The following is a 21,076-nucleotide window of genomic DNA, read 5'->3' as shown; positions in this document are numbered from 1 at the left end:
TTGCAACACACCAGATTACCAATAGGGCTGGAGAAATTCAGCAGGCGCAGCAGTTACAAGCCTGTCTCCGTTAGGAGTGCTAGGCTGGAGCTGGAGTAGCTCTGATCTGCATATTAACAACCCAGCTAGGCTTATAGCTTTCATTCTTTAATATGGCCAGTAAATGCATTTGAGATCCTTTACATAGTCATTAAAGCTGAGACAGGGATCAGATTCATATCCTCTCTGGTATCTGGAGAAATTAACGAATATTCACGTGTTCTCCTCACAGAACTCCAATTATAATATACATTTTCCAATTACAATATTTATGAGCTTATGGTTTTCCATGCTTGTAAGTCAGGATAAATTGTGTATGCAATGAGTACCTCGCTCTTAATAGAATCATAAGCGTGAGCTAATTAGAAATACTGTGAGATAGGGTAGTTCATTCATAAACATCATAATGTTGAGAGAGGGGCAAAGCTGACCATGGCATTGTATAGCGCTTTCAAAAGGCAAAGAATTGCCTTTACCAGTAGACCGAGTGGAAAACCTCTGCATCCTTCTAATGCATTCTTCTAATACAAAACCTTCAGTGTATCTTCTTGTCTGGGGTTAGGATCAGTTAAGATAATTACATCTGATACTCTCTGCTGATACTAACGCTGATCTGCGTGTGTTTAGTCTGTTATGATGGAGATTTCTTGACTTCTTGTCTGGATATTTCTCAACAGAAAATTTTTGAGGTACTCTGTTTGAAATATTATATTATATTATAACTTATATTAGATTATGGTGCAACAGACCCACTCTGTTGTTGCAGTTATAGCATAGCATTGTCAATTACTGTTCACAGCTTCCCAACTATTAGCACCGCTTCATTGCTTTAGTCCATAACTTCTACTCTTGTACTTTTGTATCCCCCTATTCATTAGCACTGTTTCTACCTGTCTTTGTCTGTAATGTGCTCGTTTGCTTCTTTCAACTTTTATTGCATTTGTATCTGGTCAACCACTGAATTTAGCCACAGCACATAGATTACAGCCAGCTCCTTAACGCCTACATCTTTGGATTGTGTTTTGAACTGAAATAAAGAGTAGGGTTTCCCTGGTTAATTCTATTTATTGATTACTGATGCATCTTGCTTTAATGGCTTGATCGTTTGCATGCTAATTAGCATCTTAACTAACTCTTTATAGGGTATTAATGGCCTTTTGAGCTCCTCGGTGATGTAGATTTAGCTGGTGTAGAGTGGAACACATTCACTAGCAGCTGAGGTTCAGGCTGCCCTATTCCCTAAAAAAGTGACGTACACTTTTTTGCTCTGCATCAGGAATATGACAAAAGGTTATTACTCTATATGGGCGCTCAGATGCGTAATTGTACTACACAGCATTTGCAGAACATTTAACTGCTGAGACCATTATCAGAAGCATACGTGAGAGAGACATAAAACATTTCTTATCAAACAGCCATGGTTTCATTTGCGCAACTAATAATGAAGTGTAATGCTGATTAAGACATGGGGACCCCTGATAATAGCAATGACATCTAGCTCAGGTCTTACTGCTCTTCGAAAGAGACCGCTCCATGTATTTTACTTACAATCTTCTTTGTACTTCTTTTTTCGACAAATCCTCTTTCCATGATAAGTTAAAATGGGTTTTTACTCAGAATTAGTCACATTTAACTCTATGAGATTAATTCAGTACAGGAGACCATTAAATGCAGACCAAAATGGAAAGAGGGACTGGTCAAATTAAAAATAATTGATCTCAAATATGATTCAACCCGGTTAACACCAAATAACTCTTTTAATGATCTCATTTGCCCAGTAATTTCAGTATATGTGCCAAAGGACATTGCCATGATCTCTTGATATTATGTGACAAAAAATGGCATTTCATTGTGCTGCTTACAAGACCATAATGGTTATTAGTTGTTAGGCCAAACTCTATGTTAAACTTATACCACTAACTCCACCATTGTTTTGTTTTGTTGTTTTTTTCCTCTTTACACTAACTTCCCTGTAATGTTAAGTCTGTGCAGGGAAACACTGGTGTAATTATCCTGTGCTTGGTAGCCTGGAAAAAACAGATGGGGGATGCTTTTTTTGTCTGTAATAACACACACATGATCTTAGAGCTTCGTCCACTTCTTGGAAGTTGGGTTATGAGTCAGCCTTCAGCAAAACTGATTCTGAGTCGAGCAGCTAAATGCCTAACCGTCTTTGAATAGCACTGAAACCAGCAGGTATCCAATGACCCGGGTCAGACACATTCTAGATCAACACTAATGGCAGCATGCAGAGACAGAGAAGTAATGATTCAGTCAAGGGAAAGAACAACCTCCCTGCATTTGAATTTGGCATTCATGCTATCTTTAACTTGTTCATACATGCCATTAACCATGAAGAGAACAGCCCCTGCTCGCCCAATGGAGACTTTTCTCCCTTCAGGGTTTTTTATTTTTGTACAAATACTTATGGTGCAGTTACACTGGTCAATTTGCCCTTCCAATCAAACCACTTATGTCTTGGTTCAAGAGAACATAATACTGTTTTCATTGATGGCGGTTTCAGATACACTTACATGTAGAGACATGATCCAGGCAATGACTAAATATTTAAATCTCATAAGTGTATAAATATATTGGTCTTCCATAAAAGGATTTGCACTAATAATCTCTTTTTCCAGATTTTAACACACACTAAATGCAAGTTATACCCTATGTACAGCTTTTCACACAAGATGCAATTGCAATCTCTATGAGGTACTTATGTTGGCTAATAGCCTCAAGGTAAAGTGGGGTAGGTTTTGTAAGTCAAAGAATGAGATACTAAGTGGAAAATAGAAAGAGATATTTGAGTGCTAAGTGGGAGCCTGTCATTCACAACAAGCTACTGTAATTTATATGAGTACTTTCCCTGCAGAACTCCTCAGGTACAGCTTTGTGTTCACAAGGATGCAAGTCTCTTGTAGTTTGAAACAAGGCCGGAAGATATAATATCATTCACAGTAATACCCAATAATAACCCTTTCTACTTCACTGAGTTCATCTACCATCAAACAGATCACCCAAACCTTAGCAGAGCTGAAAGTCCTCCGGCTTGAGAGAAGGAAACAGACCACTTTGCCTAGATATGTAGATTGCTAAACACCTGAGAGGTGTCGGCCTTGGCCATACTTGATGAATACAGAATGATGTGAGCTACAGTCAGAGGTGTAGGAATGTCAGTCAGTTGGCCTTCAGCATGTCAGTCAAGGGCAGAGTGGAGGATAGCACCGGGGGGTTAGGGGCATGGCAGTGATTGGTTACATACTGATATATCGAAGTCTGCATGACAGCTCTGGGTCCAAGCACAGCAATGTGAATGAAGCATTAGAGAGAGAGAGAGAGAGAGAGAGAGAGAGAGAGAGAGATATTGATAGACAAATAGTGGAGTGAGAGTGGGCAGTAATGGTTATGACTGGGGCATTCAGCTGTGAAGGGCTCCTCACAGAGATGTTGGATTCAGAACAGAGGAAGCAAGGAGGTGGAGGAGCTGGGGCTCTTCTGCAGAAGGACCAGTCTGAATAGCAAGAGACAGGAGTAAGGGCAGGGAGAGTTAGTAGTTGATGCTTAATCAGGCAGCTGATCCAATATTAGCATGCACACCATCAACAGGATGTTGAAGAAGGAAAATAATAATATATATCCAGTAGTTGTACTAAATGTAGTAACAATAGTTGTGGAATGAAAGGGTGTTGGTTTGTTTGTTGGAGAGGTGTGTTTGTTTTGTTTTGTTTTTATAAACCCACACATGGAATTAAGAATGCTAGGTTGTTTTGTGCTGTTATTTAACAAATTCCCTGATGTGAAACACCTGACGACATTCTTGAGAACTGATTTTTTATTTTTTTTTCCAATGTGTCTCTTTGTAAGCATATATACCAAAATTCTACAACGGTAAGACAAGTTGACAAGGGCAAATTAAGCTATTTTAACATTGAAAAATTTTTCATAATTTGACCTAATGATATGAAATGTTGCACATCCTGCTGATTAGCTTACAGCCCAGTGTCATGAGCTAATAACTATGCAAGCTTGTTAGCCAATCAATTCAAAAGTCAATGATTTAACCTTTTGTTACCCAACTGGCTGTGTAAGAATATTCCAGTGCGTGTTCAGTGCAATACGCCAGTGGCTGAGAACAAAACTTGAAATAGTGTTTATGTCCCCTGCAACACAGCTCTAGCAGAGTCTGATGAATTTCTGTCTGATATTTGCAATTCTATGTGCAGTACATGCTATTCCTGTACATCTCTGTAAGTGGTATAATACAGTCTGGTGGGGAGCACAGGCAATGTTTGCACAGTTAAGAGGAGAAATAATGGCTGAGGAGGTATGGAGAGCCTATTTTATGCTGATGAGTTTTGAATGGGACTGGTGCCATGGATAATGGTTTGGTCCAATGCCAGAGTCTTTGACTGAAGCAGGCCGAGGCGATGGACAGCAGGTTGCTTTGAGAGTCCACTGCTAATCCACCTGGTGGGCATACAGGGCAGGAGGTAGCTGAGAGGTGATTGAGTGAGATGGTGTGTTTGTACCTCCGGGCAAAATCTCCTGTGTCATCACAAAATGTTAATTGTGTGGTGCAGTACTGACAGAGAAACCTCAGATGCTCATTCCTAGCAAGCTTGAGGGGAGAGTTTGCCTGACTACTCAGGGCAATGAGAGATCCAAGTCATTTTCTACAACATTCTCTGTGGATGTTGAATGATCTGAGACTTGGAGATGAGAACATGGATTTATAAGGCAATAAGGTCATTCACCCTTCAGCAAATTCTACAACAAGGATGGGTATTTGATTTAGATCTGAAATGGCGACATTTTCAAGCGGGTTATTATAGTTTGTGAATAAGTTACATGGTGATAACATGTTTTTAATTGACTTTTGAATTGGCGTCACTAATTTTGCATTTGACATTAAATTTCTATAAGCCAAACAATCCTAGAAGCAACTTGGTCAAATCTTTTTCCACTGTCATGTTTTAGTATTATGTCAGTCATGTATGGCATAGCTGTAGAGAACAGCTTAGCAGGTAAATATGTTTGAAAAGATGTCAGGTGAATGTGAGTTCTTGAGACCACACTGAGGTTGTGATGCTGGTTATGTGTGAAGGGGTATTTTTTGTCATCCTTTTAGTGACCTCAAAAAGATTTTCTTTTCTAACATCTGTAAGACCTTTTGATATGTGTATCAACCACATACACATATGTCCTTGCAGCAAAAATAACCAAACCATGAATGCAAAAAATGTTGTTATCTCAGCTCTCACACAAACCTGTATTCATGATCCCAGGATAAACTCGTAATTCTCTACTAGCAATTCCAAATTAGTCTGAAATCAGCAATTTTGTATTACCATATGTAAAATATGATGTCCAGTAGGAAAACTCTCAAGAAAGCACCACCAGGACACGATCTCCACTGTCATGCTATGCTCCCTAAAAGCTGACAGAACTCATGCATATTTAATAACCATAGGCACATTCGGAGAATTTTTATTTATTTATTAATTTTAAAGCTTTGCTACAGATGCTGCTGCCCTGTACATAAAAGTACATCTGGGAAATCTGTCCCTCATGCAAGGCTTGGCCTGGGTTTACTTAAGAGAATTGATTATCTGATTTACCCCGAGTCTATGGTTTATCGTCGTGTCACCATGGTTTATTGGTATTCGTGACTCACTGGCTTTAGGCAGTCAACAGTCAGTAAAGTCTCTCTGTAGATAAATATAGTTCTTAACTATGCAATCTTCAAACTTGCCTCATCTTCAATGATATGTGCTAGAGTAAGTGTCACGCTCCCCTTTTTGACATGCAATCTGGAAGAGGAAACTGATGATAAATATTCACTGTACTGTCAAATATTTCATGAACTTGGATAATCTGAAAATATGTGTCCAGGCATTCATGAAAACAAAGCCTGAAAACAAGGTACAAAAGCAAAACGGCAACAGTTTATGAGGAAACATTGTTTTCTGTGGTGATTTATGAATATATTGTGTATGAGGCTGAAGTTTGTTTCACAGCCTCCTTTGTAAGAGAAGAAAAGGAGAATAAAAAAGAATACAGTGTGGTTCAGAGGTAGAGAGTGTATTGACTACAAAGAGATTAAGGTTCACTGAAAGATCATGTTTGTTAATTAGCTGAAAAACCCACTGTTCTCATGTTTACTGTTTTTTTGTATGTTGCTTGTCATAGTGTACCTGTTGTAAAATCTGAAGTTATTTGCATCTCACAGATTCAGACTCTTCTTTTTCCCTTCTGCCCCTGATTCCTATTGTGATTCAACATATATTTAAGGCATTGTCAAAAAGTAAATGAAAAATCAAAGGCTGTGTTTCAAGTCCAAAAATTACTCTTGGTGTCCTAAGAAGTTGCTTGTCTTTATTTTGTCAGCTGCTAGTATATGAGTGCAATCTGTTTTGCTGAGGAAGGAACGCTGATTTCCTCAAGGGACTGACAAATGTCAGTGGAGGTTATGCAACAGCCTCAGGTTCTCACAAACGGCAAACAACCACCTCTTCATAAATCCGTCTGAAAGAGTGGGGACACTGTCTCAAGCATCGAGTGAAGTATACTTCTTACACTACTTATGTGCGTGAAGTAATTTCCTTGTAGAGTGTAAAAAACAGAAATTCCCTTTTGTCTAGTTGCACTTATTGTAATCATGCTCGAAACAGTCAACAGTGGTCAGCTTCCAGTCCATACCATTATTCATGTCTCACTGATTTAACATTCAAGTTTTATCTTAAAGACAAAGGAGTCTAGCACAGCAGATTCTGCTGGAAATTCTTTAGACTTTTGAGATGTTTGACTGAGGCTGACTTCAGGGCAATAGATCAGAAGAAGAAGCACCATGCAAAGGAGAAGAAGGAAGGGGGAGAAATTATAGAAAGATGAGTTGTGGTAGCATTTCAAATAAGGAGACGATAATGAACAACGTAACACGTGGCTGCTGGAAACTGCAGGGGAGAGAGAGGGTTTAGAATGAACTGTGTAGTTCTAATGAAGTCTCTGTGGCATAAGCTACAACATACAGCATGATCTCACAGCAGTGTTTGGATGGTGTCCTGGGCCAAGACTCAACCTGGAGCCTGCTCTCACTCTCTGACCTTTCCACCTCAAGGTCAAGTCCTGGAGGCATTGATTATCAGATAGCTGCTGCACACTGCAACATTTATTTACTGTCAAGTATAATGGAATTGAGTGAACTAGATTTTTTTAGCATTTTTTTTTTTGTTTGTTTGTTTTTTTTTTAATAACGGATAGGTATTTTTTACTATTTTGGGACAGGAGCATGTGATAAGAGAAGACTGCTGAGTTGCTTTATACTGTGAACTGCATGAAAAATGAAAATATGAACACCGTGTTCATAAGAATTGCTTCTCTGCCCATAGTATCCGTGGTTGCATCAATGGACATTTTTGATTTCTAAGTGAATGTGTCATGAGATACACAGCATCATCTACAAACACAAAACTTCCATTATTCAATATTTACCCCAGAAAAAGGAAACATCACAACTGGTTGTAGTAATTGCAGCTTTGGTCATTAGGGGCACAGACTTGCCATTGTAAGCATAACAAAAGTGATTATGAAGTCAGTAGATAAAAAGTCAGTGTAGTGGAGGCAGCTGGCAGAAGATGAGTCAGAGCTGACTGTTATTAGGGAGTATTGCCAATCATCTGATGACATTGAAACAAAAACAAAAAAACAAAACAAAACAAAAAAAACAAAATCAAACAGAAGACTAAAATCAATTTCAACACTCAATCAGTTTCAGCACTTTTAAACAAAATTCCACCTTTATTTAAAGTGTTGTTCAGAAAGTATCATGGTCCTCTTTTCTCATTTAAGAATGTGTCAACCAGCATATCCCCATTTTATCATTTCACCATATGAAAAGAGGAGGTCAAAGGGCAAAGCTGGAGAGACCGTGAGTTTGTGTGAGAGAGAGAGAAAATACTAAACAGAAAACATGGACATGGATGTAGACCATCATTTTGTAGTAACAAGCACTTTTGAAATCGGTCCTTTGAATTTCTTTGTGTCCTAAGCAGAATTCTATCTTCTTTGTAAAATTATGAGATTTTATATATCTTACCCATTTGAGGTAAAATAAATGAAAATATTTTACTTGGAGAGGTCATAGTTATGAATTTCCAGGGTAGAGCAATCACAGAGTGGGGCTGGTGAGAACACTTTGAACCATCTGTTGAAAGCAACAGAGGCAAATATTGAGCACCTTTTTTTATAGATGCTCTATGCAAATACAAACTGTGTCTTGAGGGTACCACTGAACTGCAAGTCCCTGTTACTGAAGGATTTAAAGGAACTGAATAATTTCAGAAAGCACTAATGAAACCAAATCTGTTATTCAGTGTTATTTCCGGTCTGCAATACAAGGCCCAAGAAATAAGAAATAGAAATAAAAAAAGAAATAGCAGCTTCCAGAGGAAATTTAATTTGATTCACCTTCAGAAGAGAAATTATGTCCTTTTGCTATGTGTTCTGCTTTTGTTTTATGCAAGTACAAAAGGCTTCACAGAGACAAAGGGGTTTAGATGGTATGTTTCTTTTTTTTCTTTTCTTTTCTTTTTTTTTTGTCATTCTAATGTGCTGTTTTATGATCTTGGCACCTGTGGAGAGGTCAAAGGCTAGCTTGAGAAAGGCAGCATCATTAAAGGAGTATTTTCAGCCTCAGAATAGGCTCAGAGTCACCTTTGATGCTTCACTAACAAAGATGGAAAAAAAAAAAAGATTTTTTTGCAAGATTGTCCATTTGAGATGATAGTGAAAACCTGGGTAATGCTTTTAACGAATTCTGTGGTACATATTTTTGAAGAATGACATATGTATTTTTTGTATGGATTAAAAAATGTTCTGAAATATAGTTTTAAATAGTGCTGTGGAATATGATTATAAACTATAGCACACATTGCAGGATGTGGTTTCAACTGTATGACTAGACTAGAAACATAAATGTGCCATTGAACAGTGATATACAGCACGGTTACAATGTCATAGAATATGGTTTTGGACTGTAGCATAGAATGCTTTATAAAATATCTGTGGTAAACATTGACAGCAAACATTACCAGTGCGCACATGAGAGAGAAGAGAGTAATTTAAGGAGGAATGAAGTGAGGGCTTTTGAATGACTGCAGATCACCTGCTAAACAATCACCAGACCAAACAGTGTCCAAATGTGATACTGTATATGTCACTAAAGGCTGTTTGTGTTTCATTTTCTATTCACTATCAATCATGAACCAGGTGGTGTGGTCTACTGCATTTCTATCATGAAAGCACTGAGTTAGTTTGTAGTGTATTCTTCTGTAGTGAAATGAATGGGAATGTATCACTGATTGTATTCGACTTACCCTGATAGCTAATCATGTGTCACCGAATGCTCTGTTAAAAGCTAGTGAAAACTGAAATTAAGTTTTGTTAACAAAAATGAAATTTCGCAATCATGTGTGTTATATCCTGATGTTTCTTAAAGGTATGTTCAGATAATTTTTTGATTCTGAAAATTGGCTTGACTGCATTTCTCACTCACTTTCAAAGCCGCTTATCCCAATAAGGGTTAAGGGGGGTGCTGGAGCCTATCCCAGCATTCACTGGGTGAAAGATGAGGAACACCCTGGACAGGTTGCCAGTCCATCGCTGGGCAGACACACAGACAAACACTATCACACCTAGGGGCTATTTAGTGTCTCCAATTCGCCTAACCTGCATGTCTTTGGACTGTGGGAGGAAACCCACGCACACACAGGGAGAACATGCAAACTCCACACAGAAAGGACACTTCCAGGCCACATTTGTCTCTTGCTGTGAGAAGACAGCGCTACCCACTGTGCCATCCTGACTGCATTTCTGTATTGCTGTAAAAATTGATAGATCGATCAATCAATCAAAACTAGTTGTCAGATCCTTAAGATCAGCGTGATGACCTGTCCAAAAACAAAAGAAATCAACCAAACACCAGTTTTGTGAGTAATGTGGATGGTCTAAGAATTGCATTACTCAGGTTTGTAGGAGAGGCTGAATCGCAACTAAAATGGAGGTCTTTCTCACTTTTTACTGTCAGGTTGGTTTTATCGAATAACCTAAGACCTTATTTATATATCTACAAAATCCAGAGAGGGACTTTTTTTCCGAAAATGTAAAAATTTCATCATATGATCTTTCTACCACATATATCATGATCTTCCTCCTACAGCATCTCCAAACAGTTGTGTATGTATCTATATGGGCATATCATTCTTATAATTTTCATTGTAGTTTTTGTTATTGTTGTATATGTTGTTGCTGTTGCTGTTGTTTTTGTTAGGATTCTTTAGTGGAAGCAGCATGAATACAGCATGAACACAAAGGCAGTACATGACTGTATTCTGAAAGTTTTTTGTTTAGGATGAAACTTTTATTGATTTCTGCAGCATTGTTGGGGTTGGATATCTCCCATTGGCTCCTCTTGGTGAAATCTCTCAACTGATGCTCAGTCGGTAAATGGACCACACTTGAAACTTTAACAAGACTATTCCTTTTTACCTCACACAAAACGATGCCATGTTTTGACCTTCCAGGCCACATTTGTCTCTTTGTTTGTGTCTGAATGTCAGAAGCACTTTCAGGGATCCTAGCTAACAGTCACATTACCATTGATCCTCTTTGTAGTTCTGATACACTTTGGAAAAAAAATAAAAAATTAAGGAACAATGTAGAGCATGCCTTTCTTAGTACATCACCTTTTCACTGCTCCTTTTCCCAAGCAGCAGAAACATCCTGAGTTCAAAATGAGGAAAAGAGTGAATAATATATACTGATCGTGAAGCGTAATTAAATGAATTTCAGAAACATACACTAAATCACCTCAAACTCATTAAAATCTTATAAACCTCATCTGAACCCCCCCCTTCCACACCAAACCCAACTCATCAGTCTTATTCACTGCTGCTATGTCCTTTGTGCTGATTTTTAATTGAATTTTTGGGCATAATTCAGCTTAAAAAGTGTAAGCAGTTGTCATGTGCTATTCTCCCTCACTCTTTCATCCTAGTAATTTCATGGCACTTGAGGCCATAGCAACTGTGTTTTCATTACTGAAGATAAGACGTGAGCATTTGTGTGGAAGGATTTTTCGTTTTGTATCATGTAAAGTAAATCATAAGATTTGTTTAGTGTGGCTTTGCAGTCTAAGTTGTTGTTGCGTTAATACATGTCAACTGAAGGTGTGTATTCTGCACTTTTTTAGTATTTGTGTGCGTAAGTGTGTGTGTCAGTGTCTAAGAGACATAGATAGAGAGACAGATAGAGAGAGAGAGAGAGAGAGAGAGAGAGAGAGAGATGAATTTTGTAGATGAATAATTGGGCAGTCGTGGAAACTGATGATGTAGTATGTCCACAAAATACAGTATGTGTCTTTTCTCTTTTCTGTGTCCGCTTATTGTTTGTATGAATTGCTAAATGATGTTTGTGTTTACCGATAATGTGCTACAAATTCTAGATGCAATCATGTTATTCTCATTACATGACTTTGTTTGTGTTGTGAACTGTGAATGTGTGAGCATGTTTGCGTTTAGTGTTTGTTCATCCTTTGACTTGTTTGCATTTTGGCTTAACAATAATAGTTGATCAGAATGATTCAATGATGTATAAATATAAATCGGGGTCATTTGAAATTGCTGTCATTCTGTTTGTCTTTAAAAGCTGATCCCAGAACTGACCATTCTGTTTATTTTTCCCATCACGATTACTCAGATCTTTCAATCAGCGCAGTATCATTACAGACTAAACCAGCCAGGTTCGCTTGGCCCAAAACTCCTGAATTATTCAAATGGAAACGTGAGGAGAAAGAAAAGGATGAATTAAGAAGATAGGTAGGAAGTGGGAGATGGAAAGAGAGAGAGAGAGAGAGAGAGAGAGAGAGAGAGAGCATTGGGGGATGGGGGCAAGATCAAACCTTGTCAAGTAATAAAGTGATAAGTCGGAAGATAAGAAGGGGAAGTGGGTGGGATGAAGATATGTAGGTTCGTGCAAAGAACGAATGAAGAAATGACAAAAACAGGATGAGATGAGAGGTAAGGAAATGCAGGGAAACTAGAAGTAAGAGAAACCATGCAGAGACACATGTTACTGAGGGACCTAAAGAGAAGAGGGCATATACTTAAAGTTCAAATCGCTGTCACTGTGAAGGAAACAAAAATAATTACACAATGAGCATCATGTACTGCTCAAACCGTCTCCATTTTATCTTTCCTAAGACTAATGTACTTGTACCTGTTGTGCACAAAATTATAAAGTATACTTAATAAGTACATAAGTACATCAGAAAAAAATATTTTTTAAAGCTAATTACTCAGTCAAAAAACAACTTCAGTCAAGTAATGATATACATTGCTTAATCAGGTGTGTGTGTGTGTGTGTGTGTGTGTGTGTGTGTGTGTGTGAAAGAAAGAGACAGAGAGATTTATCTTTCTTGTACCCCTGCTAATTCTTCCATAAAACAGAATGTGCAAGATATGGATAAAAGTATAATAGTTAATCCTGCATATGTAACAGCAGTGGGGTTTCTGTGGTTCTCTTTTCCTTTTCCAGTGTCTTTGGATGTATAATCACACGACATGGCCACAAAGGAGTTCTGAACAGTCTGAAGCAGTCAATCATTTCAGTATACCGGCTACACATTTTAGCCAAGAATAGACATTCAAAGAGAGAACATAGCCAACAGTGGAGAAATAGGTCTCTACAGAGAGCTCATGTGCAAGACACATGAAACACGAGAGATACTCTATCTAAATGTAAAAAAAATAAATAAATATATCAAATTATTACACAGCATTAGGAGCCACATTCCAGTTTGACTACAGGTTCACAAACCATTATTCACCATTCAGAATGAATAACACAGAGATAGCTCCAGTCCAGAATAAACAACATTCAATTACTGATTGTCTGAAAATAGTCTGTTGTGTTCTCTCATGCAACATAATATTTGGATTGAGATTGGAAATACTCCATATGTTCAAGTTCATGTTTGTTGACATGTATGAGAAAATAAGTTGGTGTAGGATGTCAGACAGATGGAGATGCTCTTGAAATAGAGAGTCCTTCAGTCTTATATTATAAAACTCCTTTTGAATAATACTGATAACTCCCAAAATAAAGTGTTTTAAAGGGTCAGTGGGTCACCATAAGTAGAGAGAAGAACCTCAGTGTACCTTGGCATTAATTGTACAAGTATCTGCAATTATATCAGATGCCTTACTCTTCTTCCATGAGAAATTCCAAATTCATTCGTATATGATGGTAGAAAATCCTATGTGCCGAACCAGAATCTTCCATGAGTATTCGGTTGGGTTGTGATCTGATGATTGAGATGACCACGGACTGTGGTTTACATCATGTTTGTGCACATCAGACCATTTAAGAATTCACACATATGTCTACATTTCCATTGCAATCCAAGTACTTGTCTGTTTGATAAGAGCATTGTGAAAAACAAGTAATGTGACTGTTTGACTGCTCACTAGACCTCTGCATTCTTGGGTGTAAAAATAAGTTCATGAAATAAAATATATGCTTAATGATATAGTATCTAAAGAAAAATAACTGTGTGACAAAATCCTTTGTGTCCCCCTTTCGTGGAGATGTTCTGCTCATTTTGGTAGTTACATGTATGTCAAGGTTGCTCAAGACCGGCACTTGTAGTATTTGCTTGTTTAATTTGCATATTTAAGTTGCTCAAAAACATCTGAAGTTCTTTCCCCTTGTGAAGATGCCAAAATTGTCTAAATTCCTCATTCATTTCATTTTATCCAGACATATTCCATTGTTTGTCATGAACATTTCATATTTAGTATCTGTGTCCATTGAAAGACTATATATGATTTAATAATGTGGGGGAAAAAAGTCTCAAATGCTCATTAAAGTTTAAAATATTTTTTTGTTTGATTTATTTTATTTGCATTTCTCAGTACCTTATTTGTGAAGACTGTCATTTTCCTGGAGAGATAAACTAAGGTAACAGGCCTGGATTATTCTGTCCAGAGACAGTCTAGCGTGGAATGTGGCCAGGGAGCGTCAGCAGACACATCACATAACCAATTACAGCTGTAATATGATTAGCCCTGCTGCTGTACACTCTCTCTCTTTCCCTCACAAACATACACACACACACACACACACACACACACACAGACACACACATGCACGCACGCACACAAAACACCCAAGCTTACTCGCCAGTCTGTAGATATCAGCAGGCTTCACCAGCACACGTTTACGACCTTGTTTTATTTTGTCACTCATTCCTTCTCTCCTGACACTCCCACTCGTCGCTCAATTCCTCGCTCCACTCATCCAGGGTGCGGAGGGATGGCCCTCACTCATCTATGCCCTGTGACAGTTTAATACTGTCAGCTGTTTCTCTTATCTACACGCACTCTGCACCAGCTCGCCTGGGCAAAGCGTATCATTTTTTACACTTATGTTACTTTATGTTACTACAAACAAGTGCTGATGTGTGGCAGGACATTTGCTAAGCGTGTGTGGATAGCTGAAAATGCCATCTTGTCCTGAGGACTTAGGAAAAGACATCATTCACCAAAAGCCAATGTAACTTAGGTGCAGTGGTTATCTGGTCTATAATGAGGGTGAGATAGATCCTCTACTCGAAAAGACAGCTGGTATTGAGGGGGTATGGGCTGGATCAGACAGGGTTAGAAACCTGGCTCAGAGACTGTTTGGCCTTCTTATTCCTTTATGTCTGGAAAACAGGCTGGTTTTTTTGTATGATGTTTATTTTGAGCAGACTCCTGACCTGGATTGAGAATTCCTTTAGGAAATGTGGTGTAATATTTCCTCTGGCTGTCCACCCAGTCCACTGTTTTATATATAAGACATTTGTATATGATATACCAGTTCATGTTAAGGGGACATGTGATGGTAATTGGCTTCAAATTAAGATCAAATAGCATGAGAGCTGAAGAAACAGGATTGTTAAGTTTGGTCTGAAAGGAGTATTCATCAACATAGACTGAACAGTTAAGTGGTTAGTTCCCATGGATCTAATCCTACATCGTACTGTCTAGATTTAAACAGTTTGATTCTGTGGGTGCAGTATTTGTTTAGCCTACAACTGATTTTTATTGCCTGAGCAAATTAGTCTTGCTGGACAAGACGGTATATGATCTCCTCTTTGCTAATATTTTCTTACCTGCTTTAAGAGGGATAAAAAAATAATTTGACAAAACCATGTTTGAAATTTCAGCCCATTCTTTCAGATGTAATTATTTTCTACCTCTAATACTACATGTGCCATTTACTTTATCAAATTAGTCATTGCTTGGTAAGAAAATGGCTTCCCCTTTACAAAGGGCTCTACCCAGACCGTATTCAAATGTGTCCAACTCACTATGGGGAAGTGTTATTCATATGGTGCCACTTGTTATAGTGCTTGATCTTTATCAACAGTTTTCTCTGCTTATCCCTCTCTGCTTGTTTTGCACTGTGTGATTTGATAGTCAAAATCAATGTCACTTAACTGGACACCCTGATTCTCTAATCTCCAATCCTCTCCTCCCCCCATCTCATTTTAAATTGCTCTCATCTAACCGCCATGAGAGAGAGAGAGAGAGAGAGAGAGAGAGAAAGAGAGAGAGAGAGACAGAGAGAGAGAGAGAGAGAGAGAGAGAAAGAGAGAGAGAGAGAGAGAGAGAGAGAGAGAGAGAGAGAGAGAAACCTCCACTGTGGTCTCAGTCTTGTGATCCATTTCTGTGAAGCAGTCCCTGAGGGCAAAGGAAAAAAATAGCCATTGTGAATGTAAAACTCATTTTCTTTGCCATTTCCTCTGGGTCCTATCAACAGATCATTGGGTTGGATGAGTCCAAAGAGTGTTGCTATGTTTACATCAACATTCTGAATTTAGAGTGGAACATGTACAACCTCCTATTTTTGTAAAGTCTATCTATCTATCTGTCTATCTATCTATCTATCTATCTATCTATCTATCTATCTATCTATCTATCTATCTATCTAAGTCTGTCTGTCTGCCTGCCCACCTTGTCTGCGTCAGTATCATCATTTGTCCCTGTGTCCATCCATCCATCAGTTCAAACAGGATTTGGTGCTAGTTTTGTAATAAGTAAAGGAAGGATAGCTGTATTGTGAACAGGGTGGTATTTTGATCTGGGGCTCTGTTACTAAGGGCTGTAGTGCTCTAACTGTCATGAAACAGAATAATTCTTCCCTTGCTTCCGCTAGAAATGGGTTATGCAATTTCTTTAGCCAGCAGCATGTTGTCCAAATCTTTGTTCTGGTTCAAAAATTTAAAAAAAAAAAATGCAGCAAACTGCTTTCATGACTTTATGCAGGACCTCCAAACATTCTGGCTCTTTTATCTTGTCACAGGTCATTCCCTCCACTATGCTCAGGCAACTGCATTGAAATGAAATCTTAATTAGAAATGCTCATACACAAATGGTGCTTCAGCTGACTGAATGGTTTTCAGGTCCATAAATCCTGCTTGTCTCTACATGAACTGTAATTATTCTAATTGTTTGCTTTTCTGTGGCATGCTGAAGTGCAAAGACACTCTAATTGTAGAAAAATATTGGTTAATTTTTGGAGATGTGTGATAATTGCTCAGATAATTACATTTAATCCGCAATTTAGATAATTAAGACAAGATCATTCTTTAGGCAATGACAATTGTGATGATTCTGAAGCAACAGAAAAGTCAAAAATTGAGTAGCGTCAGCAGATCCAAAACAATGACTGACTTTCATAGCATTTTCCCCGTGATTGATTGATTGATTGATTGATTGATTGACTCATTCATTCATTCATTCATTCATTCATCCATTTAATTCTATTTCCCAGAATGTCGGAATTAGACAACATTTTCATAAAGATGTTGATAAGGCTGTGATTGCAACCGTTTTCCTCCTATGAGCTGTTAGCATGTAAATCACGCCATCACAAAGCCAACCAAGAGCAACAGGAATTTAACCCTAGTGTCAACACATCATTTTCACAAAAAATATTCTTCCAACCTTGAGTCATTCACGAACCCGTGACTTTTTACTATGTATTGATTGACGCACAGGGTCAAGTTATTTATGATTTTCTAAGATGTGCAGTGGACTCCGACAAAGAAATCACTCAAGGTTTATCTTTCAATGTTCTTTTGACCTAGACAGAGGTAGGACAATATATTAGAGGGGAAGCTTAGCTTAGATAGCTCAATAATCATCTGCAACCTTCAAAGTCATTAGCAATATCGGTAAACACTTGGACTGTAGGGTGTTGTAGCCTGATGGACAAGACAGAATCACTCAAAAAAAAAAGAGTTTCCCTTTGTTTGACTTCGGGTTTTAATTTGAAACAAATAGAAGAAATAGCCTACACTAAGTCTACCCGTTCATTTGAAATCTATGTTTAAAAATTAATTCGACGCCAAAATTTGTATTTTTTAGTTGTCCATTGCAATCTTTTCATTTCTGTTTCAAATAAATAATTTTGTTGTGAAAAGTATAAATCAATGGTAGTGAAACCACTGTCAAACATAAACAATCAGCAGAATACACCAACCACCATCCAAAATCAGTCCATCTAAACCAAACATTACGACTGAATCCAGACGAAACATGGTGTATGACGTGGTTAAAAGCATTTGTTTTGTGTCCATAAAGTAAAGGTTATCATTTTGTGAGAAGGAAAAACAAGGATGAAGGACTGGATGATCCGGATTTTTGAGGCGAGTGCCAACTCAGGCAAAATGACGATAAGAGTTCTAATGAGATTCAGAATGAAGAAAAAATGGAATCGGCAACAACAGTGCTGATTAGCTATGTTAATAATTCTCGCATGAAAGATTTTTTTATTTTGAGATGAGAGACGTCCCACAGGACACTCTGTTAATTAGATCAAAATGTTTAAATGAGGTGCTATGGAGAGCTTAGATGCTTATCATAGCGCGGCGGGGAGAAAAGAAAGAATGGGCTCTTCGCCTCTTTATCTTAGCCTTGCTTTCCTTAACAATACTCTTTCCTATTCATTAGTACATTAAATAATTAGGCTAATGAGGGGGCCTCCTGTGATTACATGTGATTAAGTTTTGCTACCTATGATTGACATGAAAGAGCTGGTTGTGAGGGGGAAAAAAATTCAAGGTATTACAACCTGTGGAGTTTTCAGAATAATGTCTCCCACTGTATTTTAACAGAGCGAAACAATTGTGCCATGCAATGAAAATAAAAAAGAGGGGGGAAAAAATCACTACCCAACCTTTTGCTTTAGGATCTCTCAAACACAGTTTGTATCATAGAGAGTGACTTTTGAATTTGAGGATATCTGTTGCTGGGGAAAAAGGTTTCACCTCATAGCTGGTGGAGTATTAGTCTGTGGTATTTATTGCACTGCTGAATGGATTTGCTTGAGGCTACCTCTACTACATTATTTTTATATAGCTTCATTTCTGTCTCATTACTGAAGGTTGTGTGTAAATCAGCATGCAGAAACATAGACATGAGTGTGTATGTATGCAGGCGCACGCACACACACAGTCACACACACGCACACACATCCACTCACACACACATGCCTGGCAATACCCCCCCCACACACACACACAAACACACAAACACACAAACACACACACACACTCACACACACCTTAAGGCCTCAGGTGGAGGAGAAGATTACAAGTATGGTCTCATTTACAGGCAGAAAGTTGCAGGAGGCGATAGAGAACAGACATGATCAAATCTCATAGTGAGATGTCCATTCATTTCCATGTTGATTTGATTTGCTCCACACGTCTTGCCCACCTCCCTCTGCAGGATGTAATATGGACAATATTAGAGCTTGTGTTTTTCCATCTATGTCAGTTATTTGTCACAAAGATTTACTTTGCCTTTGAAACTGCATGTGGGGGAATGAGAAATATGCCAGTAAATGAGCCATACATTCCTTGTGAAATATTTCATTTGTGTATAGATTGGCATGCTGATAATAGATTGTATCAGGTCACAACTCTTAGAAGTTCTTGACAAACTGTTTGCAGTTTCACTTGTGTTTTTCCAGCTTTAAGACTGTTAATCTAAAGTAGACTAGATTTACCATAATGACGTGACATGTAAATACATCCCACTGAGTTTGAAATGAAACATACACTGGCATTTCAACACTCATTAACTTCCAGCTACATGCAGTAATACTGCTGTCATTTTGGATAACGCACCAGTTCCCATTCTTCCTCCCTTTACACATATTTACTGTGATGGATGTTAGATGTAAATAATGGGAAGGATTTAAATAGATCAACTTTCTTCCTATTGTATTTGTCTTCAGTGAACTTGATTCATCTATAAAATAACAACAACAGCAACAACAGCAACAACAGCTTCATCATCATCATCATCATCATCATCATCATCATCATCACCACCACCAATAATAATAATAATAATAATAATAATACTAATAATAATAATCATAATAATAATTAATAGTAGTACTAGTAGTAGTAGTCAATGTTTTGATGCCACAGAGTAGTCTAACATGAATATGTTTGTGTAAATAATAACTGAATAATAGTGTATGTACAACTGGATTGTCTGAGAAAATAATATCAATAAAGGAAATGATTTTAAATCATGATTCACACGATAGTTAAAGTTATTCATTTGAGGTGAAAATCTCCATAAACTGTCTTTGCATACCCACATATTGTGTGTGTGTGTGTGTGTGTGTGTGTGTGTGTGTGTGTGTGCGTGTGTGTGTATGTGCATGTACGTGCTTGTTTTTATTCATTGTACCTAAGCCTCCTCCAATGTTTATTTTAGACAGTAACTATGGAAACACTAGCCTTGTGCATGTTTGCTCCTACATGTGTGCATGCATGTGTCTTCTCCTTGCTAATCTATGAAAATTGTTGAGGACAGAAGTAGTTTTGTAAATATTGTTGAAAGGATAATGTATTGACACTGTGCATAATCAATTAATGTGAATTACTCAAAACTAATACTGAGGCAAAATAAAATTTGTGCTAACCAAATCTACGGGTTAATCAAATGAAAAACTCAGTTGTCTTTATGTCCACATATATTGCATACATGGGTCAGGAACTCAGTTTAATAGACTGTCAGCAGAACAAAACAACTTTAATATAATTAACCATCTTATCAACTATGCCCTTTTTTTCCAGTTCACCAGAGCACGCCCAATGAAATCATCAGATGATCATTTATAACTGACAAAAATTAATCCAAAAATTAATGAATAGTAAGAGATGCTTTGTCTTGTCATGTTTTTGTTTATTTGTTTGTTCTCTGAGCATGTTGAGTTGTATGTTTCATTAGAAATGCAGAAACCTGAAGATGTCATTTGACTGCCTTAAATCTAATTCAGAATGAGAGACTAAGACATCACTGTAAATCCCACAGTGAGATTAGACTGATGCTGACAAGAGTAGACCCACCAGGTGACAGTAAAAAAAAAAAAAAGGAAGGAGTGGCAGAAGCATGGAAGGAGGGAGGGATGAAAGAAAAGAGGAGGGAGGAGAACCCTAGAGAGGAAGTCATTGGTCAATAGCCTGGGGGCAAAGCAAAATCTACCAAATTTGCTTAATAAAATTAGGCACTGCATTGACTACAGCGTGAGAGGTGGTTTTCTGAGCAGACAGTTTGAGCCAGGTCGCTGAGCAACTCTGTGCAAGCTCTTAAAAGAGGAATTAGACTCTGCGTGTAGCGTATCCACACACACACACACACACATACACACACACACACACACACACATCCAAACACACACACAAAAACAACGTTCAGCCACATCTCAGGAAAGCGGTACCAGGTCTGAGGTCCAACATCCTCAGAGAACTCGTCAGCCTCTAACTCACACAGCCCTGGCACTGTAGGCCATGCGAGACACAGAGGGAGAGGGTGATCCTAAAATGAATGACGGGGCAGGTTTAATGGCAGGTCCCCAGGCCTCTCCTACTCCCAGTTCACCTGAGACGATGGAGCTGACTAGGGTC

The 21,076-nt window shown here is 38.1% G+C and overlaps 1 protein-coding gene across 1 annotated transcript in view; it reads left to right on the top strand.

The window, feature by feature from the left end:
* The window catches only part of alk (ALK receptor tyrosine kinase), a 252,098-nt gene that overhangs the window by 175,775 nt on the left and 55,247 nt on the right, over nucleotides 1-21,076 (top strand). The gene's annotated exons all lie outside the window — the stretch shown is intronic.

Source organism: Chanos chanos, chromosome 10, assembly GCF_902362185.1.
Source record: "Chanos chanos chromosome 10, fChaCha1.1, whole genome shotgun sequence".
NCBI classification, from domain to species: domain Eukaryota; kingdom Metazoa; phylum Chordata; class Actinopteri; order Gonorynchiformes; family Chanidae; genus Chanos; species Chanos chanos.
The sequence above is the reverse complement of the archived record's forward strand: the minus strand, read 5'-3'. Positions and strand labels throughout refer to the sequence as shown.